Consider the following 8716-nt stretch of genomic DNA (forward strand, 5'->3'; position numbering starts at 1 on the left):
GGTAGGCATAAATATTTTAAGGTCTATCGATATATATTGCTCATACGCTTTATCAAAAGGTTTTTAACCAAAATACACTCCTGCCAGCAATTATGAGAGAGCTTGTCTGGTGGCTACTTTGTCTTTAAGTGTTATAAAAACAAACAAACAAAACAAAACAAAAAAACTTTACTAAAGAACCTCATTATTGTTCTAATTTACTCTTTGATTAATAGTGAGTTGAATGTTTTACCCAGTTGTGTCCATGTGTGTGAATTTAGTCTATGTTCTTTGCCCCAAACTTTTGTATTTTAGACAGACACTTTTCTTTGCCATAAAAGGCTGAAAGTCAAAGGATGAGAATGGTATCATATTTTATCCTCCCAAATTATATGGTCTAGAGTCTTCATCTCCCTAAAGGTATACGGCAGTTTGACAACTTTTGGGTCAGCTGAGCGGAAGAGGCAGGTGATTTATCATCTGAGAGAGTGACCACAGATGGAAAGTGAAAAGGGGCTCAGGACTAGTCTTAGACCCCTATCTTTAGTCTTCAAGCCCCCTTTCCTAACCCAGGAGGGCATCCCGCCAGAGCCTTAAGGCTTTGGCTCCCAGAGTTCCCTTTGGGGTAAGTGGCGGTCCCCTATTAAGGACTCCAGAGCGCTGTGCGGCCCCTTTAAGAGTCCAGCTCCTCCCCGCTCCAGGGAAAGTTTCAGCTTTTTCCGCCTCACGGGAGGGTGAGAAGGGCCGGCAGCCGAAGCGGAGTTGCGGTCTTCCTGGAGCCTTAGACCCTGCCCTGAATCCGGCACTGGGACGTCTCGCCCTCTCGTGGCACCTGTTGCAGGTGACAGGTAGGTCTGTGGTCAGAGGCCGCCCCTTTGCCGTAGGTCCGGGACTCCTCCCGGCCCCCAGCCCATTTTCGGTGCCTAAGCGTCCCCACCCCCATCTTAGGGACCTGCGCCCCTCCCTATCCCCTTCCGCTTTCCCAGTCTCTCCTGTTCCCTTCTGTTTGTCTGCCTCTCAGGACCGCACCCCCTACTCCTTGACTCCCGTCTGCTTGGGGCGGTCCTTCCCTGCCAGTTTGCTTTCTCCTGGGCCCCTTCCTTGGCCCACACGTCGCTAACGAGGGCTGTGCCCCTCTGTGTCCCCTGTGACGCCTCAGGCAGAGTGGCCGGCTTTTCCCGCCTGCGGCAGCTGATGCACCTCCCGACAGCCGGCCCTGGGGGCAGGAGTGGGGCCGGAGCTACTAGCGGGAACTGCGCCCTGGGAGGCGTCAAGTCACCTTTTCGCCGGTTCCTCTCGCAGCACCCGGCCATCGCGCGTGGTCTCGGCGCCGCGCTCCTTCCGGACCTCGGGCGGCGTCGTCTTCCCTGGCCTCAGCCGGCCTGTCACGGGTAAAGGCTGCGGGCCGGTTGGCCCCAGTCGTGCCTCAGTGGGCTCCTTCTGCACTTGGGGCAGGGGTCCCGGCTGTGTGCTCTAGAGCTGAACTGCTTAATCTTGCCACCCTGCAAATAGGCTGCGGAGGATTTGCTCCTGGAGGATGGTCCTCAGCCCTCAGAAAGGGCATAGAACACTTCTGTATTCTATGATGGTTTGTAATGGGGCAGATGAACGTCTCCAGCCCTTAACATTGAATTAAATGGTTGGTTTTTGGTGATGAAATCATTTGGTGAGAATTCTGATGGCTCGAACAAATGATCTTTTCTGATTAACTTTTTCTTCCCCCAGTACCCCGCTTCTTCAGGACCAGGGGACCTAGCATTCCAGAATACAGCTTTTGGTAGGGTTGGCCCTAGACCTTGAACATTTATAGCAGAAAACAGTCTTCAGTACATCCTTGACTTCCTATTTTTAACTGGCTTTTTTCCCCCTGCTCTTTTAGCTCCCCACTGCCACCCCTCATAAATTCATTAATATTAAGGTATTAATGACCTAATGTGTTTATCAGCTGGTTTGTGGGGGGAATAATGTCTAGTGTAAAGAGATGAGACCTTGAGGAAGTTTTTTTGTCCTGGTTATTATTTTGTAGCACCTGCTGGAAATCCTAGTAGAAAAGACCACCAACTTGGCTTGTGAGACTTTTCCTGGCAGGAGGTGAACATTTCTGGTAACACAATTTCGGAGTAGTGAAATGGCGTTTGGAGGTATAATTGGTCTGTGAGTGTATGTATCATTATGATTGGTACTCTCTGAGCTTTTACCCTTAAAGGCTAATACTGATAATGGTTGTTAGAATCCACTGAGCCAGGTCCTATGATAAGTTCTTGACATAATTATCTCATATAATCCTCATGGTAACTCTGCAGTAGGCACTGCAATTATAATTGTGTTATGATGAAAAGGAGACGGTGAGAGGTTAAGTGCCTTGCCCCAAATCACCCAACAGATGAGGGGCAGATCTGGGTCATCTGACTGCACAGCTGTGTTCCTATCCCCTGTCACACCACCTCTGTTGTCTTAGATGTTAGGAACACTAAATACCTCCCGAGTGAGGACTGAGGGATTAAAAATTTCCCTTCCAAGCTGAAGCATAAGTTTTGGTCCTTGACTCCACCCTGAGTGCACTGCAGAAACTTGGGACCACTTACCTCACTGGTATCTTTACCCACTTTACCACTTCCAACAGGGGCCCAGTTCCCATGTTGCCGTTATAAGTACACACCCCTGAGTGTACCCACTTGCCTGAATGAAATCTCTGGGGCTCCTAGTTCAGTAGTAGTAATTGTCCTGAAGTTAGGACAAGGTAACTCTGGATTCTAGGGATTTATGCCTGGCTCAACTTCTTCCTATCCTGCTGGCTAGGGGAGAAATGAGGATGTGGTATGGGATAAGGATTTCCCAACAGCCAGGCCAGAGAGACTGAAGGGAGGTGTTTGCTTATTTTATCGTGGGATGGATGGAGTACCTTAGGCAGGGACAGTCCAAGAGAAAATGTCCTCCCTGATGTGATCTCCTGGCCTTTGCTCAAACTGCTTTTATTTCCCCTGAAAAGATTACTTGCCACCCATACCCATTCCCCTGCCATTAATTACTATTCGCCTCAAAATTTCCCTTCTTTGGGAAGCCTTTCTAAACACAATTCCTTCCTCTAAGCAGAATTACTAGTTATCCTGTGTCCTAAAGCACTTTGTTTACACTTCAGGAAATTCTTTAACACCTCTTAGTTGTTTTTCCACCTGGAAGGTTGTAACCTCTTTAAGGGCAAGGTCTGAATCTTGGAGCTCTCTCTATCTTAAGCATAAGAAATTAACAAATATTTGTGCTAAGAACTGGGGTCTGATGATGGTAGAATTGAAGTACAAAAGACACTTTTTTGAGGCACTTGAAATCCAACAGCTAGGAATTTGTACTTAAATGTCAGCTCAGTGAGGCCTTCCCTAACCATCCTGTTCAGACTTGCAACCCTTCCCAGAATATTCTGTGTGCCCCTTCCCTACCTTATTACTCTAATGTAACATATTGTATATTTTATTCATTTTTTTCTTATTGTCTGTCCCTCTCCCCTCTCCATAATTTAAGTTCCATGTGGGCAGGGATTTCTGTCTCTTTTATTCACCAGGGGACCTCAGCATCCGTAACCATACCTGGCACATAGGTGCTTACTAATATTTGTTCAATGAATTAATCAATGGCATTACCATTCTAGGAATTGGCACTTGTTTGTGCTCTCCTGGAACTGAAACTAAGTGTTAATTGTCTGTCACCCTATAGCTGCAAGGTTGCCCTGGGTCCAGTTCTCAGTTTTCCTCCTACTGAGTTTTCCACTGAGATTGCATTCCTGACAATAACTTTGACCTAGTTGGAAGTACTTCCTCTTTCTCTTAAGGCATGAGTCTCTGGATGGAAACTTCTGAAGGTTAAAGTGGAAATGTAAAGATGGGGTGCTTCTTGTGGCTAGAAAGGGAGGACGCACTGAGAGTAGGGTGGTGCGGATTATCAGATGTCTTGATACATTTTAGGCATTTGAAGAGCTAAGTAAGAAGCTGGGGAAAGTTACTGTACAATAGAGAAATGAACAGCCCAAAAGAATAAAAGATGCCACAAATTAAGCTTCTGACCTCAAATCATCCTTTTAGCCTATTAGGCATGAGGTAGTTATTGGATTATTAACTTTATGGAAAAGCCATTGCTGAGTGCTACTTGTGTAGTACTTGAAACCACTATGTAACCTAAAAGAAAAAAAAAAAAGGTACTATTCTGCTTAAATGTGTTTTGAGATATTCAGAAGGAAAAAAGGGGGGCTAGAATCCTTTAAAAAGACAGGCTTGGAAGGAATTAGGCACTTGATAAGGTGATAAATACGTGATTCTTCACCATTTGATGAAAACTTCTGTGAAACTCAAATTTGTACAAAAAATTTCTGCTCAGCCTTCTCTTCTACTAAATTTATCTCCCCAAACTCTGAACGTTGGAGTCACCCAGCACTAAGTCCATGAACTTTTCTCCATCTAAAATCTTCCTACAAGCACTCATCCAGCCCCTTGGTTTTAAATACCATCTATCTATATACTCATCACTTCCAAATTCTGACCCAAGCCTTTCTTCTAAGCTACAGCCTCAAACACGACATGGCCAAAACAGAACTCCTGATTCCTGTCACATCCCTAGCCCCTTCCCTCAGCTTCTTCTCAGTAAAATGGCACCAGCATCCACTCAGTTGCTCAAACCAAGAGCCTAGGGTCGCCCTTGATTCCTTTCTTTCTCTCATTCTCCAACATCCAATTCATCAGCCAGTCCTATTGACCTGAACTTCGAAGTGTGTCATATATTCTGCCACGTCTCCATTTCCTTTGCTTATTACCCTAGTCCAAGCTGACACAAGGCTGCAATAAACATCTGTGTACAAGACTCAAGGATGGATATAGATATAAGATATAAGAATACACACAAATATTCACGTGGGATAGCTTTCTAGTAGGAGAATTGTTAGGTCAAAAGATATGTACATTTAAAAATATGAGTAGACACCACCAAAGTGATATCCAAGAGGATTTATACTGACACCATTGAGAGTGCCTTTCCTCATGCCCTTGCTGAGGATGGACAATCTTTTCAATTTTTGCCAATGTGATAGGTAAAAAAATAGTATCTAACAGATTAAATTTGCATTTCTCTGACCACTGGTGAGGCTATCTTTTCATGTGTCTTAGCTGTTTATATTTTTCCTAAGACTTACTCCTTAATATCCTTTGTACATTTTTCTTTTGGGTTATATATTTAATTTGTAAGAACACTATATTTATTAGAGATATTCACCCACAGCCTGTTATATAGTACATGATTTTTTTTCTTTCTAGTCTGTTATATGTCATAACTTTGTTCATGATGTGTACCCCTCTTGAAATCAGATAAAACACACTATAAAACATTAAAAAAAAAACATGTTCATTAGATTTGGCAATTAGGAGGTCAGTGACGACATCAGTGCAACAGGAAGAGAGAATGCATATTGTAGAGGGTTGGGGAGTGAGCACTGAGGACTGATAAGGAATATGGTATACACTTTGAAGAGGCTTGGCTATGATGGGAAGGAGAGTGTTTCTTATAGACAGTAGTGTGCAAAGGACAAGAAAATGCTGTTAATTTTCTTTTATTTTAAATATAGGAGAGGTGAGCCCATTTGTGTTTAGATGGCATAGAGTTTGATGGTGCAATGTCACTGAGAAAGCAGGAGGATGGGGGCTCCAGAGTGAAAGACATGAAAAGATTGGCCTTAGAGGACGGGAGGTGGCTTTTTCACTGAGACAGGAGGGAAAGCAGGCAGGATTGGTGAGGCTATGGAGAAGGAAGGAACTGTCGAACAATAGGATTTTGACGGTTGCCCCATCTCATGAGAGTGGTGAGCATTTGAAATAGCATTTGAGAGAGATGGGGAGAGGAGCTCTTTAGAGGTATATCATCCAGATTGCCACATCATAGTGAGCCAAGAAAAACTTGGATAATTTGAATGTGTCTCCACCCTATCATGGAAGCCTGTATCCATTCTCTCCAGCAGCAATCCTCAGCTCAGGTATAGAAACAGTGTGGACAATCTAATTTGGGGATTTTTCTGGATGACTGTGATAGAAATACAAGAGGGCAGGAGATTAGACACTGCTAGCAGAATAATTCAAATGATGGACCCACCATGGCTTTCATATCTGTTACTATCTAAACCTACCTTGAACTCAAGTAATTCTTAAGACATGGAAAATTTCCATGGCATCTACACTGTTTCTTATTTGTACCTGTATCAATTCAGGCATCAGAATAGCGTTAGTATCAGTGTCTTTAAACTATTGCTTGCAACTTATAAGAAAGCCTGGGTTGATTTACTGATGGCCTACAATGTGCTGGTTTCTAGACTAGGTACTTAAGATATAGTAGAGAAGAAGATAGACAATGGCCTTTTAAAATGGAACTTATTTCAGCAGGGGAGATATGTGTTGAACAATGTATCACACAATCAATAATTTAATCACAATTGCGATAGTTCTAGGAAGTTCAGTTTTCTTTTTTTTTTAGAAATCAAATTGTCACATTACTTTCTCCAACAGATTTCACCAATTTACATTTGCTAACAAAGTATGAGAGTATCTCCTGCATCCTCTCTCTTTAAAATTGAATATTTAAAAAAAAATTACTGAACTTATAGACAAATATAAAAAAGTCTTATTACCAGTAGGAGTGAAACTTTTACTTTTCTACATCTATTGGCCATTTGATTTTCCTCCTTCAAGAATTATCTGTTCATGATCTTTGTTTATTGGATACTTATCTCTTCTTGTTTTCAGTAAGTCTGTCTTTCTATGTTTGAAATAATTAATCACCCTTCTCTTTCTCCTCCCTTAGCTCTGGAAACACTAAAATAGATTTTACCCAGTCTCTCAGGCTATTCTATTTTGATTTCCTTTGAACTTCTTTCTTTCCTACTTTGGAAATGTTGGTGTGCTTAGGGATCTGACTTCATTTTTATTATTTGACCCAATAAAATATAACATATAAGTCTTCTGTTCTCTCTATATACCATTTCCCAGAGGTAACAATATTAAATTTGTATCTCTTTCCAGACATTTTCCATGCCTACATAAACATTTCCTTCCTTCAATATTTCCTTCCTTCTTTCCTTCCTTCCATCTATCTATCCATCCATCCATCCATCCACCCACCCTATCTATACTTAAATGTTAAGAAATGCAAATGGAATCATAATACCTATTTTGCAGTGTATTGTTAACTTAGTATTTGTGGTAAGCTTTCAATGTCAGGATATATAGAACTACCTCTGTCTTTAACAGCAGAATAATATTCTATTTTATGTATGTACATAATTTATTTAATCAGTTTCCTATTGATAGATGTTTAAATTGTATTTTTTTTTTTGCTGGTTCAAACATTGAGCATGCTTATGATATATATTTGTGCATCTACTTGAGTAGGATAAGTTTTTCAAAATGAAATGGCTCCATCAAAAATGATCAGTGATGCTAAAGATTCAGAGAAATCTAGGAAGATAAAGATTGATTATTGTCTGTTAGATTTAGAAGGTTCTTTATGATCTTGATATGCTGATTACTGAGAAATTTCAGGAGACTTTGGTGGACTGAGAAATGATTGGTGATATGAGGAAGTGGAGGTAGTGAATATAGACAATTACTTAGAAAAATTTGGTTCTGCAGATAGGGGAAGGTTTGAAATCCAGGGAAGGTTTTTTTTTTTTTAATATATAGGAGGGACTTAAATATTTTTAAAGGATGATGGGAAGGAAGCGATGATTGATACAAGAAGTCTTTACACAGCAAAATCCTTATGTCAGATGGGAAAGTATCCAGAATGAGGTGGAGGGATTACCCTTAAACAAGAGAAAGGGCGTTTGTGTTGGGAAGAACAAAAACTGAATAGATATAGATGAAAATAGGTTTATACATAGTCTGAGGGCATTTTTATTTCTCCATGATGTAAGAGGAAAGATCATCCTCTTAGAGCAGGGGTTGAGGTGGGGCATGGTTTGGGTTGGAGATTTGAGATGCTTGAGGGAGGTTCAAAATAGTTATCGCGGTGACCAGGAGAGTAAACTAGGAGCAGGGAAGCATACTTGGAGTGTCAGGCAGTGTTAAGGTAAGCTTGTTGACCAAGAATTCGTATTGGTAATAATCCACCAGACTGTGATTTTTATTTTCTTCAGTAGATCTCAGGAGTCCCAGTCCAGGCTCAAAAGCACAACAGTTGGCTCTTCTAGGGTTATGTTTTTATTAGATATTTGCAATGAAAATTTGGGTTATTGAGGATATTGACAAGAGTGCAGTTGAAACAACAGAATCCATACTGTCTAGGAAAGGAAGTAAAGAAAGGAAGGAGATGACAGGGTAAAAGTAGAAGGGTCTATGGAAAGATGAACCCTCCCCCATGAGGTCTGAGAACCAGTGCAAACAGGCTAGAAGGTTAGGAGGTTGTAGTCAGAGTGGAATATTTGAATTAATAATATCAAAAGTGGAGAAGTCCTGGGTGATAAGGTTTTGGGTGTGGTTGAATGTAATATATGATATTTTTGATGTCAGCTCATTCATTCAACAAATATTTATTGTGCACACATTATATAGCAGATAGTACTCTAGGCACTGAAGTTACAGGGATGAACAAAATAAAGTCCTTTCTCTCATATGGCTTACTATCTAGTGAGGGAGATTATTCATTTTTATAAAATAAAAGAACATCCTCCTTGATATGCTGATTACTGAATGCATAGTTTTATTTAGAAATA

The 8716-nt window shown here is 41.4% G+C and overlaps 1 protein-coding gene across 4 annotated transcripts in view; it reads left to right on the plus strand.

The window, feature by feature from the left end:
* The first annotated feature begins 688 nt into the window (after nt 1-688).
* SYTL4 (synaptotagmin like 4) overlaps nt 689-8716 on the plus strand; it is a 66467-nt gene continuing 58439 nt past the window's right edge. For 2 of the 4 annotated variants that reach the window (XM_011383823.2, XM_011383821.2), the window contains exon 1: nt 689-827. The gene's annotated coding sequence lies outside the window, so the exon portion shown is untranslated. Of the gene's footprint in view, nt 828-2005; nt 2140-8716 lie in introns of all 4 variants that reach the window. The other 2 variants (XM_023525237.1, XM_023525238.1) reach the window with 2 other exon arrangements.

The sequence above is a fragment of the Pteropus vampyrus genome, unplaced genomic scaffold (genome assembly GCF_000151845.1).
Source record: "Pteropus vampyrus isolate Shadow unplaced genomic scaffold, Pvam_2.0 Scaffold543, whole genome shotgun sequence".
Taxonomy (NCBI): domain Eukaryota; kingdom Metazoa; phylum Chordata; class Mammalia; order Chiroptera; family Pteropodidae; genus Pteropus; species Pteropus vampyrus.